We start from the raw sequence: 22,218 nt of genomic DNA on the forward strand, positions 1-22,218 counted from the left end.
AAGCTCACTTGCGAAAAAGGGATTTTTTGTGATTGGGAGGTAAGGAAAGGAGTGAGAGAGTCACCTTGTTACTCAGCGTGGGTATGAGAATTTTAACAAGGGCGGTAATACAACATTAACATTAACATCAACACTAAATAACACAAATTAAAACTATTCCAAGTCTTCAATAATAACAAGTAAAAATAAAAGTAATAAATAAGTTTACAGTGATTGAGATTAAAACAAGGATAACAACATACATAATCAAGTAGCAGAGCACAAAAATCATAGATTGGTAATATAATAATAATATAGGGCAAAAAAGGAAAAAGAAAGAAGGTTATAAAAATAGAAGAAAAAAGAATGAAAGAAAATATTGAACCTTCAGAAAAATATTCAACGTTTCTAGTAGCATGACAAAAAGACCAACTAACCAAGTAAGTTGTATTTTGAAAGCTCTTTGGAAAAATGATATCTTCATGGAAAATCTATCTTAAGTAGTTCAATAACTCATTATTTCCCCCATGGCTTCAATGGACAACGGATAGACAGACAAAGTATATTATATAGTTGCTTCGTTACTAAAATTAACAAGATTATTTTACAAGTAATAACAAAAAATAACAGATTTACCTAATACTTAAAACCAATAAGTGGCAAATACAGAACTATTATGTACAGTTCCTGTGGTGTAGTATTAATAAGTTATTTTTTTCAATTTACTTTGGTTTTAGTTTTGGCACCCTTCAAAATCCAATTAATCCTTATAAAACATATATAAATATATATAAATTACATAATCATTTAGTAGTTTTCCTTCAAGTTAAAAAACAATATGAAACTATTGAACACAAATTATATAAAATATATAACCATAATCTTGATTCTTATAAATATTTAAAGTCACGCAAAACACCCCACTTTACTGAAAAACTACTCATTAGCTGAAACAAGAATGAATAAAGTGTATTGGATGAAGGAAACGCCTTTAACTCTGTGTGCATTAACTTTCACACTTGTATAACAATAAAAATCCTCAGATCATTTCAATGCCTATGCTTAACCCATGCAGACCAATCAAGTAACCAAAATAACCTAGCTTTAACTAATCATTTGATCTTATTTCTTAGTGCGAATATGAAACACTATGCAGATGTGATATTATGCGGAAGTGAAGGCATGCTTTTAAGCTCATGATATTTTTAACATTAGCTGTCAAAATAAAATCATGAAATGTTAACGCGCATCTCCCAAAATGGTTGAAAGGGGAATTATGTGAAAGTGAAATTTAATTCAAAAAATTAATTAAAGTTTAATAATTACTAGAATGGCTTATAGGTCAATCATGATGCGTGCATGTTAAAGAGATTTCTACTAATTGCTTAGATTAAAGTTTTACAGATGCATTCAACAAGGAGACTCTTTTTTTTAATTTATGTGATTTCAAAAATAGATTGCATTTAACCATTTTTCCATGCTACAATTCCTAAATATTTCCTAAGAAAACCACCTGTGACTCATATATCATATATTAATGATTAAAAAAAATATCTATATTTATTTGTTTGACAAAAGACTTAGTTTTTTATATGGGTAGTGTAACAAAATATTTAAATTGGAAATCATGATAATCGTAAAACAAATTTCGCTCACCTTATATTTCGTCATAAGTAAAACGTTATAATTTCTTTCTGCTTTTATTCAATGACATGTGTCGACAAATATAATTAAATTGTATGTCGATAAAATTATTAACCCCTCTTCAAAGAGTGTCCTTTGAAACTGGTAAAGGGGTGGGAAAATCTCTAAGTAGGAGGAGAATATTTCTATACTAATTGGATTATGTCTTATTCTACGGGTGTAAATAGATAAGTAAATATACAGAAAGCCAGGGAGGGAGGACCCATTTTTTTATAAGAGTCCCCAAAGTTTTATAACAATATTTTATTATTCGTTAGCAAAACAACTTTGGGGACTTTTATTGAATTTTGATTGGTTGGTTTATAAGATAGAGTGCAAAAACATTTCAACCACTAATTGTAATCGACAGAAGAGGTAATTTTGTCTATCATCATTGGGATGAACATCAATTTATTGGCCATTGTCATATTCCTTGGAAAAAGCAAACAATATAATTAACAGTTTCTCTCAAAAACAAGGATTAAAACAACCAAAAGTAAATATTATAGATCTCTACATATACACATCATACTTTCTACAAGTTTGTCCGCCTGGTCACTTATCTTGCTTTTAAATATTTAAATTGTTTAAAGTTTAGATATAGTTACCGATCAAATACTAAACCTAACTTATTTCATTGTCTTATTGTTCTCTTTATATACATCCATGCCTGTCTTATCAAATTTAAAAGTAAAATTAAGCTAAGGATTTTAGCAGGCTAATCAATTTTACAATCTCATGTTAAGCGAGATAACATATGGTGAAGTTTAATCTAAAGTCAAGAAAACAAAACATTATTATAACCGGTTCTACCCCCTCCCTTATTCTTTTCCCCACTTTCAGTTTAGAAGGGTGACGCAAATTTCAGATCCCAGATTTCGCGATTTGAATAAAAATTATCTTTCTATTATAGCGAATTAAATAATCTTGCAAGCATCGTTTTTATCTTATGAAGAAAAATCAGCGAAAAACGAGATCTGAAATTTGCGTCACCCTGCCAATATGACACAAGACGCATGACCGCTACGACCGTGGCAATATTTTAAACCCAATCTAACATATTTGATTATATGTTTGATATTTGTCTTTCATAACTTGTTACAAATCATAATAGAGATAATCTAGAGACACTCTCTAAATCAGCCAATAGGGAAAAAGTAGAGTAATAACTCGGCCAAGTGAGAAAGTGTACAGATTTTAGTAAGAAAGACGACTATTCTCTCATTTCATTAGAAAAATGAGTCAGCTATAAATAGTCGCATTACTTAGGATAAATTTTTGCTAGATTTCGGGAAATTATATCCTCGAAAAATTTTGTCGCTATTATTATTATAAAGAATTGTGTATAACAAACTTAAATAAAGGTATTTGTCTGCTAGAATTTCCTTTTTAAGTTTGACAATTTTGTGGTCAGATGGACCATCTATGTATGTATATTATGTATATTCAAATTAAGTTTGGGAAGCGCAGCTTCCTTTTAACCAAAGAATATCCCTTCATTCGCTAGTGACATTAGGTTCACAAAAATTGCTTAACTGTTTCTTGACTAAAAAACCTTAGATTTTTTTTGCAATATTATTGTAATATGGATTGGACATGATAGTTGTATTTATACATTATACAATGTTTTTGTTGAGGCAGTTATTGTCCCTTGGACAAATACAACATTTAGTTCATATATTTCTTAAACAAAGAATAAAAGGTAAATAAAATACCTATTCTGTTCAAATTTAGACAAATTTTATTGGGGAATCCAGGCGTAACTGCACAGGAATGAAATACACACCTCTGCAAAAATTTATTGCAATCATTTTAGAAAACACCCCTCCATCCTCCTACTCCATCTTACTTCCCTTCTGTTTATCATTTCATATTAATTTTAGGGATGGCAATCCGGATCTGGGATTCGGAATCCGCCCAATTTTTGAGCAAATTTTGGAATCCGAATTCGGATTCGGAATCCGATTTTTAATAGCGGATTCAGGATTCTTAATTGGTAGGCTAGAATTACAACAATTACTATACCTTCCCAATATTACCCAATATCTCCTTACTCCTCCCCAAAGGGAGTGGCAAAATTTCAACGCAAAATTAACGCAACTTCAAGGCAAAATGATGTGCACACAGCTGATTTTGTATCTAAAATATATTGTTTCATAGGCAAAAAGTGTGACGACTTTTAGGACAATATTAACACCTTTTTGCAAATTTTCCTAATGGAGCAGCTGCCTTTAATGCCATACAGAAGTATGTAATTATAGACTTTATATCCCAACTATCTTTTAAACCAGTTTTAAAATTGTGAAGAAACAAAATATTTTAACCCATTCTTATCAATGTCTGTCTTATATTGTTTCTGGATAAGGCTATTTCTAAAATATGATTGTTAATTGTGGAGTTATCGCCATCACCTATACTAGTCCTAGAAGGTTAGAGGAACAAATTCATAAGGTAGGTAAAATTTTAAAAAACTAAAATAGAAAAATTTTAGGTATTTAGTTTTCTGTGAAACTCTAAACTATACCTAAGTAATATACTTATTGAAGGTACCTATGATTTGAATGAAAAAACTTTCCAGAGGGTGAACAAGAACCCACCAAATCATCCTAGCTACAGGATATCTTCCTTTACATATTTACCCTATAAAACTTTAAAGCTATTATTTTATCAGCAAAATTCGTGTATTCATTAGATCTAGATTCCTAAATTATTAAGGTGTGAGTAAACTCATTTCAAAATGGATATTCCTACTTTACATAATGTAATTTTGATGGTATCATTAAATGGTTGGGTCAGGGTTAATGCTCAACGTAAAAATGAGACGTAGTTGCTAAAATAGCAAGAAGTAATATCGACATATAAACCAGTGTAATGGTATGTCAGTCAACAAATACATACAGGGGAGGAAATGGAATGACTTGCTTCTCATTAATCAATCTTTCTTTCTAGCCAAAGTGTTCAACGGATTAACACACTGTGCTCCTGGGCTTATAGACTTTTCACACCGAAAAAGCTGTTTAAAAACAAGGATGACAACATCCATAAAAGCGAAGCACTGAAACGGTGGGACAAACGGACAATAACACTTCTATAGTGCCAGAACTGAATAATCAGAATACAAATGTATAAGAATCGGAGCAAAATTTTAAGTAAATTTGTTGAAAAACTGCTTGATACAGGATAATGTTTATGGACATACTTACATTTTTAGGACTTGATTATAGAGTTGCTTTGCTTATAACTTTGTTGTCCCAGGAATCAACATGTCAAAAATCAGATCAATCGGATGATTAAATCACATAAAAATTTGTTTTTAAAAAAGTAAAAAAATAAACATGTTTAAAATGGACTTACGGACACTCTTGTTATGATTATAGAGTTGCTACGCTTTCTAAATCGTACCTATTTACTAAAGGAATCACCATGCAAAGTTTGAAATTGATAGGACAATTCTAACATGCCTAAATTAACAAAAAAAGCTATCCGTTTGTGACGGACGTACGGACGGACCTACCCTAATTATAGAAAAGCTTCGCTTTTAAAAATTAAAAATCAAGGAGTAGCAGATATGATAGGTAAGTATTCATTTTAGAAGACGGATTCTACACTCAAAATTCTATGAGAATTGTTTGGTTTGTAAGAACTTTAAAGTTTTTGTGTTCATAAATACAGCGTTAAATCTAATTTAAATTTGTAAGAGACATATTTACTACTTACACATATCATAAGCAAATTTCATTTTTTAACAATTCATTGTTAAAATTTTTTTAGAACATTGAGCAACTAGTATACAATTTACTTTGTACGTATATTTTTTTAAAATGGATATTCTATCATATGTGCTTATAAATATACATTTATTACTTTGTAGGAACTTATGCTAAGCTTTAATTATGTATGAGTTTTATTGCTAGTTGTGGAGGTTGTCATAATTGTTTTCTACATTTAAGTTTTTAAAATCTTTACTGTAAGGTAATATCATGATGTTTCGTTTCATTTTTATTTTTGTTTGCTACTACAATGTTTGTTTTCATGATTGATAAAAAATAGAATTATGACATATATTTGTTTGCCACTTGGTTATATAAAATATATTTTCTATAGTTTTTGATCAAATATATATATTTATATTGAAAACATGTATTTTAGGGCTACATCAAATAAAAAAATATTCTCACCTAATTTTGAAGACAATTTAAAATGGTTTAATATAAGGATGTCACTTTTTCACCAACATTTTAAAAAGAATTTACTTTATATTAAATAAACAAACACAAAAAATCACCATAACATTATAACATAATTCGTGTTTACAACCCTAACTTCAGAATCAAACTGAGTTGAATTTCGACTTCGTTGATTTGATTGGTCGATTCTGAATTTTAAAGCGCATCATTTGCGCGGTTTTCGTTAGGGTTGCCGCGTGCCACTCAGTAATATGCACATTAGCGCCATATTTCGACTCTGGTGTAAGATTAATGCAACTAATTTTAGATTTTAAATATAAATATTTTGAATTTTTGCTTTCATATGTATTAAATGTTTCAAATATTTAACATAGTTTAGCTTCATATATTTTTCTTGTTTATGGAGTTGTTCCATGGATATATAATATGTTATAATTCAAATGTTATAGAAAATTATTAGTTTGTTTTGAATTTTTCTCACAAAATATCAATAATTGACCGTTAAAAATTAAATTGGCTTGACTGCACAAGTTTAATGTTTTTATTTGTCGTTCATATAGTAAAGTAAAACATATTTTGTGTTTATATTTTCTATTATTTGATTAAAAGTCTACACAAGCTCGATTTCTTGAACAAACAGCTTGGTACATAGGGTTTACTAGGGGGAAATTCCTTATGTGTTACCTATGTGGACTTAGGGAAAGTGATTCCCTATGACGCACTTACAGAAAGTGTCTCATGAATAATACTTATGTTAGCTGTGCGTATTTTTCACATGTGTAATTAGCTGAGGGAAGTAAGCTGTCATAAGTATTTAAAAGCAATGTTGCCACATTTTTAATTATTATGTTGTCCAATTTTTTTAACAGTTTGATTTACACAAAGCCCATTTTGAAGATCTTATTAAATGTCTTCTTCTCTAAATTCCGGAAATAGAATCATAAAATGATAATAGTAAACATAACTATTATTTTTAAGTATTAATATAATTTTATAGAAACAATAATTTAATCAATATAATAACTTTTCTTAATTATTTAGGTAATACAAATATGTCCTTAAATTTTTTTCTCTTATTAACAAATTAAGTTTACAAAGAGTGTAGATAAATTAAGAAAAATACAAAGAGTAAATCTTTATACAAAAGTAACAGGATGTTTATCTGTATGTTCGTCTGTACCAAAGGATAATTGAACAAAATCTTTTTTGCAGGGACAGTGTTTGTCTCTGTAATATTCAACTTTTAGAGAAACTGCAGCTGCTGAAATCGCTGCCACTGGGAAAATTTTTTTTTTTCACCATTTCTTGCCATATCAGACAATATTGTATCATTTAAGACCATGTTATTTTTTCCAAAAATTTTCCACTGCGAGAATTTTTAATAATAAATTCTAATGTTAGGCTTTTATTTTTATAGTTTGTTAATGGTCTACATAAAAAAAGCAGTTACATCCCCCTTGAAGAAATTTATTAAAACCGTGGTGGGATTAGAATTAATTAAAGAGTTTTATTTTCTATATTTTCTTCCATATAGAACAATTTTTATCATTGTTTATTTTAGTTTTCTGGAGCTTTTTTATTTGTGTTTAAATTCTAGTCTACAAAAGTACCTTGAAAAACATATCTACTTAATTCTACCCTCCCAAAATTATTGTTATTATGCACAAATGCCCCGTAAAAATCGATTTTTACTTATGTATTTGACAGCTAAGCTTAGGTAAAACAGCTTATTCACATAAGGAATAGCCTGTTCCCCATGTAACATAAGGATTGAATTCACATATGTAAATGACGTCCACTTAGGGAATTTACTTAGGGAATTCACTTCGGTTTTACATCGGGATTGTTCATGATACACTTTTTCTATGAGTTCACTCAGTGAAAGCTGTCATAGGGGAAATCAAATTCTTCAAGAAATCGAGCTACATATAAAGTTTTACAACTCAGCTATGTGACACAGTGTGGCTTAAAAAAAGTTTTTGTTTTTAGAGGGTAGACAAACTTCATTTTTAAATGTTTATTCTATCCAATTTCTTATTTTATTTAATTCAATTTTATACAATTTTTGATGATAATGGAAAAAAACTGTCTTCTAAATTATATTAGTAGCCCAGCAAGATATTTCGCCATAGAGTCGCCTTCGAGCTCGTGCAATATATGTACCGAGTCCTATGCTACCTCGAAACCCATTTGCCATGAATTAACACCTAATTTTTTGGCGATAAACGTTGAAAAATCGGTCTTTCAAGCAAAAGGTAGCATGCCAGTTCGCCATCGGTATCGTAGAAAAGTATGAAGCAAAGTCGCACAATAGTAACATAAATTAAAAGAGAGAGAGTAAGAGAGGCGATATTGATGGCGAACTTGCACGCTACCTTTTGCTTGAATGGTCGATTTTCCAACGTTTATCGCCAAAAAATTAGGTGGTAATTCATACGCTACCATTTGAGATATCTAACAACGTAGCATGCTACCTTTTTTTTAAAGTTTCGCTGGGAGCATAAGCGCCATCGAGTATTCATCAAGAGTGGGAAAGGGCAATCATTTAAATTCACTTTACAAATAAATACCAAAAATATTTAAAATCTTCCACATTAGGTTTACAAATGAGTTAAATTTTAAACATTTCATAAACTATTATTACACCTCTCCCCCCCCCCTACCTCTCTTATAATAAAAGTTTTTCTCCTTTATTAGTATTCTATCTTTTAATTACAATTTTTGTTTCTTGAATTTTAATTTACAAATCCTAACAAGCTATATTTGAGCCACACAAAGAATGGGTGTTGTTAGAAACTTTGAAACGGTTACTTTGATAGTTACTTCTTTTTACCTCTCCCCTGACAACATCACCCATCCCCTTTTTACAAACCCTTGTCCCCGTAATGCATATTACCTCACCTACCCTACCCAAAAATTCTTCAACCATTAAATGATGTCCCTTTAAATTTTCCCCCATTTGAAAACTATTTTTACCTACTTTTACACAGGGGGCGAGGGACAAAGAATCCAAAGAAAATGAAAATATTTAATAGCTTAAACTTAAAATTTTAAGTAAATAAACTTTAATTCTATGTAGTTTTGCTTCAAATTGATTTTTAAGAATTTTTTTTTATTTATTGGATCTTGTCTTGTTCTAATTGTTTTCATGAATTATTATCTTCCAATGCATAGAACTAGAACCCTCTTCCCCCTTGCCCCCCCCCCCCATTTCCTGCACTCCATCTGCTTGAACGTTAGGTATTTGTACCAACAATTGAATTGCATAATAACAGGAATAAGGTATTCATCAAGGATAAGTATCAGCGATCAGAACCCCTTATATTGTTTGTATCATAGCCCATTGATTTATGTTTAAAGGTTGTATCAAAATTTGAGACAAAATCGTGTGCACGTTACTGTCAGGGAAAAAGCTCAGAACAATGTACTTAAATTAATTCCCTCTCTCAAATTTTGACATTAATTTGACACTCTTAAAAAGATTTTTTATACCTAATTATGGTGCATATTGAAGGGAACATTGGCAAGAAGGTTCAGCGGTGTATCTTTTGTAGGAGCTGAAAAAATCTGTTGTAAAAAGTAAAAGCGGCCTAAAAGCAGCCTTAACGCTATGGATGTTTTATATTATGTACCATATTGATGGAAATGTTGACAAGAAGTTTCAAGCTTCTATTTTTTACAAAAGCCTGTGAAAATCAGTTGAGAAAAATAAAAGTGGCTTAAAAGCAGTACATCCGCTATAGATGTTTGATACTTAATTATGCTTCATATTGATGGAAATGTTGACGAGAAGTTTCAGCCTCCTATCGTTTATAGGAGCCGAGAAAACGTTTTAGACAGACAGACAACGTATATTTATACGGACAGAAGGACATTTTAAATTATAGAGTAGCTTCGCTATTAAAAACGGACCCCTTTCTGACTCTTAATCAGTAGGGGAGGGGGGGGGGGATTGAATGCCTCCCCTATTATCTCAGTTCCGATTAGAGCTAGTAGGCTAAAAAAACTGGTTTTAAGTCCTTTTTTAAAAATTATAAAAGGCTATACATTTCTTATAGATCATGTAAATATGTTATAAAAGATAAAGTTTAACTAAAGTCTCTAACTAAAAAATTTCGGCCACTGGAGTCATTTAAAGATTGGTGGAGACCTGCGGGATCATACCTGGACCTGAAATTGATTTGAAAATTCATATTTCATATTGTGTGTTCTACTATAGGATAATTTAGTATTTTGGTAACATAAAATACTTGTCAAGTCCAAAAATATATTTTTTTCTTTACCTTGATTACCCTTCCAGGTTTGCTGGCATCGTATGCCTACCAGGATGGATATATTAAAAAAAATCCACTCTCAGTTATATGTGATACCTATTATTAAAAGTCACAAAATTAAGCTTTTCTTACATTTCTATAGCATTGTATTTTGTTGTCCTAGGAATCAGTATTCCAAAAATCAGATGAATAGGATAATTATAACATAAAAAATTGTTTTCTAAAAGGTGAAAATCAACATGTTTTAAATTGACGTACAGACACTATGGTAATGATTGAGTTGCATTCTAAATCGCACCAAAATTTTACAATCAAAGTTTGAAATTGCTAGGACAATTTTAGCTTGACTAATTTAACGAAAAGAGTTAACCTGTCCGGACGGATTGACCCTTATTTTAGGAAAAGCTTAGCTTTTAAATAGCCTAAAATCTAAAAGGAAGTTTGGCTCAATTGCTATTAAAAACGTAAGAAGTCTTGGTTGTGGAATTTTTTTAAAATTTAGTTTTACTTTTTCTTATAAAACTAACAAAAAAGCGCACTTAGAGACCTCTATGGGCATAGGCGCTAGTTGAGGCTAGTTGTAAAGTAACTAGTAGTGAATAATTTAGTTCATGTTGAGAGGTTTGGTGATTATATGACTATTAAACCTTGGCCGCTACCTTTTTTTGGAATTGGCTGATAAATTGCTACCCGCGGACTTCTATTAGTTTTTTGTTGTTGTCTTCCCCCCTCCTGAAAAACTTTAAGAAAATAAAAATTGGTAAAAAAATTAACAAAAAGGGTTTTACTGTACAATCAAAAAAACAAAATAGTAAATCTTTTCTGTCACCAGCATAAAAGGAAATATTTTATATTTGAACAAGGATGACAACATCCATAAGTAGCGAAGCTAAAAAATTATGGATGGATATTCGGAAAAAATGAACTATAGAGCAGTTTCATAAAAAAAAACATTAAACCAAAAAAATCATAAAACCTTGTAAGATTTATAACGTGAAAATATAGGAGTCGATCTGGCACCTCAACCAATAAGCAGATACTAATGAAACTTAGTGGGGATAAGTAAATTGTTAACTGATTTAATCCCTAAAATATCAGCCATCTATTTCGAATAGGAGTAAAGAAAATCATGACAAAAACATAAAAATCTTGGAATTAAACTAGCACCCCATCCAATAGGCTAATCTCAAGAAAACTTATACCTTAACGGTCTGGGGGGGGGGGGGGAGTTAAACACCCCCCTCCGGTTTTTTCTATCTCATTTTTTGTGGGTGAAAGATAGAAGGCTATAACTGAATGACTTTTTAGATATAGATATGACACATAACTTTTTGAATTTTTTAATATATACATTCTGGCGGGCACAGGATTCCAGCAAAGCTGGCAGGGTCATCCAGATAAAGAGCAAAAATATTTTTTTTTTGACTTAATCAAAGCATTTTATCTTACTAAAATACTAAAAAATCCTTTAGTAGTAAATCCTTAAATGAAATATAGGTGTTCAAGTCAATTTCAGGTTCCAGGTATGATCCTGGAGGTTCTGATCCTCCAGGTCTCCAGAAATATTTAAAAGCCTCCTGTGACCGCAATGTTTGACTTGGAGACTTAAAATTTTAAACTTTTCTGATATATCTACAAAACATATCAAAATTTCATAAAGATCCGCCGCCGTTTTCCGCCGAACGCCGAGTGCGGCAGCTAGCAGCTGCCAAGTACAGCTGCGGTCGCCGAAATTTATGTTTTGAGATTTCTAATATAAAATTTACATAAACTAAACATTTTCTGAAAAAAAAGTTTTTCTAGCTCCAAAAATAAGAATATGACAGCCGTTTGAAATATTAAAGTAAAAAAGGTCCTAAAAACAAAGGTTGTTAAATAAAAGGGTGAAGGAAGCGAAAATTGACTCTGACTCACTTATAGTCGAAAATTCATTATCGAAAGGGACATGCACAAAAATGTTAGCCCTCTAGCTATAACAGGAGCTGAGATAATAGGTGCGGCAAGGGGCTCGACTGTTAAGGGTTAATATAAGTATGCAGAATATTAAGGTATTCAATCCCTGAAAATTTCAGTTGTCTTATCTTGAATAGGAGTTGAAAAAAAAACATGAAAACCAAAAAATGTAGGAATCGATCTAGCACCCCAATTGATTGACAAATCTTAATGAAACTTGGTGAAAATATGAAGAATATTAATAACTTATAAATTAACTTATTTAATCCCTTAAAATTTCAGTTTTCTATCTTTTATAGGAGCCGAGAAAATCACGTTTCCCCCACTTTGTAACTGATGGACAGACGGTCGGACGGACATTTCGAATTATAGAATAGCTTCGTTACTATAAACTAGTTTACGGTTGATTCATTGCTCTCGGCTCAACTTTATTCCTCCATCCTGCCGATTCAATTTAAAGGGATCTAATGGTATAAGACAATAGCCAATAAAAGGATGTAAATCCCCTTTGATTATGCATAAAATACCCTTTCTGTAAATTACTATTGGTGACCACGCTTTAACACCCAAATAATAAATCTACCAATCAAAATTGAATAAAAGTCCCCAAAGTTTATGAGCCAACAAATACGAAAAAGTTAGTTGAGAACTTTGGGGAATATTGTTATAAACAGCCCAATGTCCCCTACGCCCTGGTCACTCACGGCTATCCCTCTTTCCGTTCCCCTGCAGTTTCATTTGTATGGTGGTAAATTTTTTTAGGTTTGAAAATAGTGTTTATATATAAAGTAAAAGGGGGATACCCTCGCCCTAAAATATTCCCTGGACAAGATTTAAAATCCAGGTATATTACTCATTGAAAAATTGGCTCATTAATATCCCTCCATCTGTTCTCAAGCCAATTAGAACAGTTTTTAAGGAGGTCAAATATATATATATATACACGGTAGGCGGGGGCTACCCATGCCCTAAAATAGTTACCAAGCCAAGATTTAAAATCCAGGTATATTGCCCATTCATAAATTGGCTCATTATTATCCCTCCTTCCGTTCCCAAGCCAATAAAAACCTTTTTGCCAAGGTGGTCAAATTGTTCGCGCCAAAATGCTAAAGGGGGGGGGGGGAATTCCCTAATCCCTCCCATAGCCAGATTGGCGCCTAGCTGCCAGGAGTTACAACTCCAGTTTGATTTATGCAACCTTGCAGGTGACACATGTGACAGGACATGGTTAGCCATCTGAAAAAAACTTTTCCATCAATTTAAAAATAACTTTTTATATCATATTTTGATTATATTCAATTCCTTATGATGATACATCTAATTGTTATTATTTTTTTTCATAAATGTATGGATTGATGGAAAGGTTGGAGGCAAATAGTTCTTTGGATGGCAAAACCTAGCCCGTAAAGAGTGATATTGTGATAAATAAACTAGAACCAAAGTAATTTATTTTTGTTTCTATTATTTTCATGATAAAAATTTCCATTCTATTTTAGCAATGTTTTGTTTCCTAATTATTTTTAATGTTTCAGCAAATAATTCAATTTAGTACTCTTTTAGATTTTTAATAGTTTCATTCATTCATGTTCATTCATAGGAATGGGCAGATTAAAACAACCTCTTCCGATATTTGCATTACTATTCATTTTAAGTAAAAGCTTTAAAAATTATTTGCATTTTTATCTTGAAGATTTCAGAAACACCAATAAAAAATATTTAACTCTCTATATAAGATATTAAAATATGAAATTGACTATATGAGATTTATTTCCAGTATGGCTTTAAGCCGGTTAATATCCGCTGGATTAAAACCGTTTCTCAGCCATACTGCAAAATCATGTATAGCATAGTATTGCAGACAATTTTCTACGAATTTTTAAAAAATCTTAAAATTAATATAAGCTTTTTTTAGTCCGGGCCTTTGGCCCCACGGGGGGCCTATAAAACTGGTTGTAATCTTTTTCATTTTATTATCCAAGGAAAGCTGTTTATAGTACGATGCGATGAATAACTATTATACCTCAAAATTGACTATTCCATATCAAAGTGTAATTAAGTTCTGACTTTAGCTTAAGTTTATTCCTGTAATAGTAAAAAGTGATGTAATAGTTCTTGGTTATCTTTAAAGGTTGGTTTTATGATAGTTATAGATACAGTGGTGGATAAATGTTTGAAATATTAATCCACTTCTCAAATTTTTTAACGTCACAACGAAAATATTTATGATTTAAATTTTTCAGGGATAAGGGATAGGAAACCTGGCCATAAATTAGGTCCCGGCCCCGCAGCTCCAAATTAGCTATCGCTCTAAACCAATAAGGATCAGCTTGTTTTGTATCAACCAATAGACATCTGGAGGCAGACTATATAAAAACCGCGGCAATTTTGGAAGCAGACAATTCTAGAAAAAATAATGATTTGTCTGCTACTAAAAAATAAATAGAAATGGTGTTTGATCACATTAGCTTAATTATTAAATCTGCTCAGAGTTAAACATTAAAAAAGGACCATATAGAAAAAACAAAAATAGAGGAATTATTTTTGGGAAAGTCACTATGTCTGTCCATCCGCCAGTCAGTCCGTAAGATTCCTAAGACATATGCTCATCTAATCTATATATTGTTTTGTCCATCTATCTGTTATATAGGATGACAGATCGATTCCTATATTTTAACATGTTCGTAGTTTTACTAAGTTTCATAGGATTTGTATATTGATTGGGGTACTAGGTTGATTTCTAGATTTTAAAGTTTTCATGAATTTTTAAAATATTATTCAAGATAGACAGCTGAAATTTTCAGGTATTGAATAAGTTTACACTCTACATGTTTCCATCATATTTTAGAAAGATATGCTTATTGGTTGGGGTGCTGAATTGGTTCTAGTTTTTAAAGTTTTCATGATTTTCTCGACTCTTGTTCAAGATAAAAGACTGAATTTTTAGAGATCTAGCATTTGATCATAATTTCTTTTGTGTAAAAATTAAGCTTTTGATTAATATTCTGATCATACTTTTCTACCATTAATTTATCTATGTGTTCATTTGACTAGTTATCCTTTAGCACCTAGTAACTTTGTTCAAAAGAAAAGACAACAGTTTACTAATGTTTTTGAATCATATAGAATGATTTTTTTAAACTATGAAAATAAGAATTTGATTAATCTATTTATTACAAGAGAGAAGTTTTCTTGTAACTCCAAACAATTTATTTGATTATTACTATGTACTAACGGCACTGCCATAGCATCAAGGGGGTAAAAATATGGATGAAATATTGAGATTAAGTAAGTTCACATTCTACTAAGTTTTATTATGATTGCTTTTTGGTTAGGGTGCTTGATTGATAACTAGATTTTCACATTTCCCTTAAGTTGGCCATTATAGATTTTTATAAAGTTTTCGTGATTTATTTTATTAAGTTTATTGATCATTTCTTATGCCATTGCTCTATAGTTTAGGTTTTTTGGATGTCCATTCATATATTATTGGCTTTGCAACTTGTTGTCATCCTTGTTTATATTTCAGTTTTATGGTCAATAAACATTAAACAATGAATATTACTATAGTGTTTTTATTAGCAAAGCTACTCTATAATTCCAAATGTCCGTCTGTCTGTCCGTCCGACAGACACCGGAAGGGGGAAACGTGATTTTCTCGGCTCCTATAAAAGTAGAAGGCTAAAACTTTTTGACAACGTTCCCATCATTAAGGAGCACAATCAACTAATAAACATTAATGGCGGACTGTTTTTATCCGGTTTTAGGCTATTTTTATATTTTTCACATTTTTCCCCATATCTTTATCGTCCGATTTTTAATATTTTTGAAATATGATATAAAATTACATAAATTTCCATGGTGGTCAGACTGCTATTTAGCAGGTTTTTGGCTTTTTTATATCTTTTTTGCACATTTCTCCATGGTGTTTTTGGACCGATTTTCTAATTTTTTTGATATGACAGTATCAAAATATTTTTTCTTATTGTTCTGAGCATCCAGTATACAATTTTCTTTGACCGTCTTATGTAAGTCATCATACAAAAAGGTTTCATGTTTATTTTCTCCAATAAATCTATTCTTGATTTTTACAAAAGACTCTTTAAATCTACTTGTATGTATTCCCATCCACGATTTTGTGATGTTTCGCTAATTATGTATGTTGTCATCCTTGTTTAATACTGTTTTGATTCTAACTAGAAGGGAAGCTACATACAATTCTATTTCAACATCTTTAGTCAGAAGTGCCAGTTGAGCTGAGCACGCAGTTGGCATATAATTTGAGATCCGCTAGCCTGGCGAAACTGTAGTGGCCAGACCTCAACTATAGTTTATCTGCGCTTCCTCTTATTTTCTATTTCTTGTAGATTGATGTGCGTGTATTTTAATTTTTATTATATTGTTAATGTATAAAACTGCATATCAGGATTCCTCTCAAAAATCCAAAGAAAAGGAAGTTGCTTATTTAGCCTGCTTAACCCCCCCTAACTTGTGTAAATAGTGGGTTCAGCAGGACCAAAGAACTGACCCCCAACTATTAAAATCCGCTGATAGTAATCCTATTAATCTTTGCCTGTGTAAGAATATTTCTTCTAATATACTCTGACAGAATTGACTCGATGGGCACTCTTTCGTACTCACCTTAAATCACCTATTTCCTCCTTTATGATTTGTAATGTGCTCTTCGTTGACAATGATATACAGAACACAGTAATAGTGTCTGACTGATTATGACGTAACAAAAAAAAATTAGCCAATGAGAGGCTGTTATTGACCAATGGTAAAATTTATAGTGGCCTCTCATTGGCTATTTTTTTTGTTACGTCATAGTCAGTCAGACACTATTACTGTGTTCTGATATACATAACTTTAGTGGTTTGGAATTATTGATGTAATTTAATACTATTGAATACAAAAATTTTTTTAAAAATATCAGCTATTAGTAATTGTGGAAGAATTAGCATATATTTACATACTTGTAATTATAATGCAGCTTCCAGTTTTTAAATAATATGGAGGTTGCTTTGTCCTAATAGTCATAATATATCTAGATGTCCATCTGACCCCGTTTTTCGTCAAACTTAAAAAGTGATTTTTTGCAGACAAAAAACCTTTGTTTACTTTTTGTTCTATACGAGTTACGCGCGAAATTGTTTATGACGAAATTTTCCAATACGAGCGAAATTGTTTATGACGAAATTTTCCAATGATATAGTTTTTAGAAAGCTAACTTTCTTTTGAAAAAATCAACTATTCATAACTAACTTATATCAAATGTTTTGTCATATGCTTCACATTATACGAGGGAATTTTTTTTTACACGAATTTGAAAAGCCTTATCCTGACTCATAATGCGAGCGAAAGGAAAAAATTGCTATTACGTACCAAGATCTGTAAAATGTTTCAACCAATGAGATGTCTTGAGTATTCTCCTTTTGGCTGATTTTGACATGTGTCTCTAGCAGTGGCGTGCAAACCGAAGGGGGCATTTGGGCAATCGCACCCCCCCCCCACTAGCGACCAAAACGCCCCCCCCCCCCCAACCAATCAAAATTCCATTAAAGTCCCCAAAGTTGTATATTTGCATATTTGAAGAAAAAAATTTATTTAATTAAAATTAAAAGAATAAAAACTATACACGTAAAAGATGCATACTTTTTAAAAATATTTAAAAAAAATAAGTTTGAATAATCTTATTTTATATATTTGTATGTGTCAAAAATAATTTTGTTGTATTGCATAAATATTTGTTGACATCTTGTCATGTTTAACCCTTTACAGCCAATTTTTATGTGTTTAAAATAGGTGAAACACAAACATGTTTATGTTAATTCATTGGTTTATTGTAAAGATTTAACTTTTTAGTGAATTTTTATAGTAAAATCATAAGGCCTAATTTTATTCTATACCAGAATACAATATTTATGAAGCAAAACACTCTAAAAGCTAGGAATTTTACCCAAATAAAAAAAGACCTTTTGCTCTCATCAAAATGACCACGGCAACAGTAAAAATTAATATTTAAATCCCCCCAAAAAAGTTTATTGAGGACTTAATTCAAATTTAGGCTCTGCAGTCTGATTCTACTGGTGTCATAGTATATTTTTATATACGTTTTAAAAATAGGTTAAAAACAGTTTAATAATTTTTTGTGCTTTGCTACTTATAGATGTTGTCATCCAATAAAGAAATACTTAAAATAAGTTTTACATATTAGGTAAATTTTTGGTAAATTATTTCCAAAATGAGTGTTTTTATCTCCCCCCCCCCCCCCCCCCTAATTTTTTTAATGGGGTTATTCATTCTTCCTGCAGAGATTTTATAACATCCCCTTCCACCCATAAAAAAATGTTTTGTGGTGGGATGGGGGGGAGGTTAAATTATCTTCTGTACTTTTTTTCGAAGATGCTTTCTAGCTCCCTTTCCTTCGGTCGTTTCAAAGTGGGGAGAAGGGATGGGGGAGAAGAAATGGGGGATATAAATAAGAAATAGGGATAGGGAAAGGGATGGGGAAAAAGGGAAAAAGGGATAGAGACTAGAAGGCCCATAATCAAATAATCCCACCACTTAAAACGCCCTTATTTAAAATTAGTAAAATTGAACACCCCCCCCCCCCCCACGCCACTGGTCTCTAGGTTATCTCTATTTCTGTCCTTGACCAATAATATATTGTTTTTATCGTAATGACGTATTTTCTAGAGTTGCAGTATTATTTTCCAGGAACCAATTTTGGATAAAACTGTGTAGGACGTAGGTAAGGTATTTAAATTAGTTATTCATTATTGTTAAGGTAAAAGATAAAAATTTTAAATAGATTAACTTGTAAGTACTAGATTGGTTAATAATTCAGTTAATAATTATTACTGTATACGTTTCTAGATAAACAACAATAAGTTTTTAATTTACATTAACTGACTTGAACATAAATTTTCTCTTTGTTTAAGTCTAGATTTACTAAATACAAGGATGACAGCATCCAGGGGCGTCCAAGCTTTTTATTTTGGGGGGGGGGTAAAAATTTTTGAAGGGAGGGTAATTCGTTTTTTGGGGGGGTAAAATGGCGCGCGAAATTTTTTTTACCCCCCCCCCAAGCAAATTTTACCTCGGGGGTAAAATTTGCTTGGAGGGGGGGGGGGGGGTAATTACCCCCCTGAAATCTGTTGGCAGGGGTAAATTTAGTTTACCCCCCCCCCCAAAATTTACCCCCGGGGTAAAATTTTTTGGGGGGGGGTAATTTAAATTTTATTAAATATATAGTATTAAAAATTTTTTTTATTGGAGATTTTTTATTTTGGGGGGGGTATCTACCCCCCCAAAATTGTTTGGGGGGGGGGGTTAATACCCCCTCGTAAATGGTTAAGGGTGCCTACGGCACCCCCAGGGTAGGGGTAAATTTTAAATGGTGGGGGGGGGGGGGTAAAATGAAAAAAAATTTGGGGGGGGTAATCGCCCCATTCCCCCCCCCCCCCCGCTTGGACGTCTATGACAGCATCCATAAAAGCGAAGATCTAAAATCAGGGGGAATAACAAACGAACTATAACTCGAGTAGAGTGTAAGATCTTTATAAGCAAACATTTATGAAAACGAAAATGTTCATAAATTTTTGGCAAAATTGCGAAAACAAAGGTTACAGTAAAATGACATACTTTAATTTTTCGGTTTTGAATATAGAGATGCCTCGCTTATAAAATTGTACCTTGTTGGACTTCTTGGTAACGATCATAGAGTTGCTAATCTTTCTCAATCGTAGCTAGCTGTCGCAGGAATCCTCATGCAAAGTTTAAGATCAATATGACAATTCTATAATTTACCGATAAGAGCTAACCGTTTCAGACGGACCGATCCTATTTATAGAAAAGCTTCGCTATTGAAAATGTGAACAAAAAAATCACTAAACCTATAATTAAATATATTATTTTTAAATCTCCCAACCTTTATATCAATAATTATTCTATACCTATATGAGCGACTACTTTTTCTGTTTTTTACCTTATGAATTATTTTCGACAAACTTTTTATAAAACGGCTTGCTTTATTGCATCAAGATCCATGACAGATCTATATAGGAAATAAACGTCTATAAATGAGCTTGAGTCTTCCAATAGGAGAGTGTCTAATACTCACAGTGCTCCAATAATCCATAATAAATTCTCATTGACCAGAACGATAAGACCCATTATTTTACTCTATTAAAAATAAATTAAATTTTTTTTATTTCATGGTGCTATTTGAATTATATTAAAGCTGGAGACATCTACCCAGAATCAGGACCAATCAACAACAGGTGTAAACATAGATTTATTGACTTTTAACACTGTCCTGAAAATACAAATCCTCCATTGGATTCCTCCAACGGGATTCCTCCCAAATGGGATACCTCTCACACGGGATTCCTCCCAAACGGGATACCTCCCACGGTATTCCTCCCACACAGGATCCCTCCCATGGTATTCCTCCTAAACGGGATAAATCCCACGGTATTCCTCCCACACGGGATCCGTCCCTGGTGACCTTACACACCCCCCTGAATTTTTTTTTCTTCAAATTTTTTTCTTTTTCTATTTTCAATTTTTGGGGTGGGGTGACCTTCCACACCCCATAAAAAAAAATTTTCCTTTCATTTTTAAATTTTTCGGGGTGGGGTGACCTACAACACCCTCTTAAAATTTTTTTCAAATTTTTAAGTTTTCAGGGAGGGGGATGACCACCCTCCAAATAATTAATATATTTAAAGTGGCAAAATATAATAATTTGAAATTTTTTTGGGGGTGTTGGAGGTCATCCCCCACTCTAATAACTTTAAAATTTGAAAAAAAATTTGTAAGGGGATGTGGGAGTTCACCCCGCCCGAAAAATTTGAAAATGGAAGAAAAAAAATTTTGTGTGGGAGGAATACCGTGGGAGGTATCCCGTTTGGGAGGAATCCCGTGGGAGGTATCCCGTTTGGGAGGAATCCCGTGGGAGGTATCTCGTGAGCAAAGCACTGAAACGGTAGGACAAACAGACATTAACACTTGTATAGTGTCAGAACTGAATAATCATAATATAAATGTATAAGAGTCAGCAAAATTGTAAGTAAATTTGTTGAAAAACAGATACAAAAAAAACTTGATACAGGATAATCTTTATGGACATACTTACAATGTCAGGACTTGATTATAGAGTTGCATCGCTTAATATTATTGCATTATACTTTGTTGTCCCAGGAATCAATATACCAAAAATCAGATCAATCCGATGATTAGATCACATAAAAGTTTGTTGTTAAAAAAGTAAAAAAATCAACATGTTTAAAATGGACGTACGGACATTTTGGTAATTATTATAGAGTTGCTACGCTTTCTAAGTCGTACCTAGCTACTAAAGGAATTACCATACAAAATTTGAAATCGATAGGACAATTCTAACATGCCTAAATTAACGAAAAAAGCTATCAGTTTCACATAAAAATTTGTTGTTAAAAAAAGTAAAAAAATCAACATGTTTAAAATGGACGTACGGACATTTTGGTAATGATTATAGAGTTGCTACGCTTTCTAAACCGTACATAACTACTAAAGGAATTACCATGCAAAATTTGAAATCGATAGGACAATTCTAACATGCCTAAATTAACGAAAAAAGCTATCCGTTACGGACGTACGGACGGACCGACCCTAATTATAGAAAAGCTTCGCTTTTAAAAATTAATTCAATACCACACAAACACATTTTCAACCTACATTATATCAATTTAAAATAAGCAAGATATATAAAAAAAATCTCCAAACCTTTTTACGGTTTATCTAGAAGTCTTTTCTGTTTTATTGATTTATTATTCTACAATAATGCAAGGTTCCACTGTTCTGGTTTCATTACTTTTTTGTTTACTCTTGCAATTCTACTTTTCAATTTCCGCTGGAACGTCAAGTAAATTGAAACAAAGTTTGTCTTAATTATTATGTCATGAAAACTTGTTGAAGTAGATAGAAGTGGTTAAAACTGAAAACTTTATTATGCACAATTACACACCTGAGACCTGTCATTCCTCAATCTTATTTCTAATCATGTAAAAAGAAAAATTTAAATGACCATAAATATCTTTTATCATTTATTATTTTCTTCTTTTTTATATTTTTCTGAAACTAATGTTTGTTTAGTGTCC

The 22,218-nt window shown here is 31.8% G+C and overlaps 2 protein-coding genes across 2 annotated transcripts in view; one reads left to right on the forward strand and one right to left on the reverse strand.

The window, feature by feature from the left end:
- Positions 1–6,071, reverse strand: part of LOC145333455 (uncharacterized) — a 70,063-nt gene extending 63,992 nt beyond the window's left edge. The window contains exon 1 of the mRNA XM_080178605.1: positions 5,841–6,071. The gene's annotated coding sequence lies outside the window, so the exon portion shown is untranslated. The remainder of the gene's footprint in view (positions 1–5,840) is intronic.
- LOC145333457 (uncharacterized) overlaps positions 1–22,218 on the forward strand; it is a 202,496-nt gene that overhangs the window by 79,605 nt on the left and 100,673 nt on the right. The gene's annotated exons all lie outside the window — the stretch shown is intronic.

This window comes from Acartia tonsa, chromosome 12, assembly GCF_053477335.1.
Source record: "Acartia tonsa isolate MP-2025a chromosome 12, ASM5347733v1, whole genome shotgun sequence".
In the NCBI taxonomy this organism is placed as follows: domain Eukaryota; kingdom Metazoa; phylum Arthropoda; class Copepoda; order Calanoida; family Acartiidae; genus Acartia; species Acartia tonsa.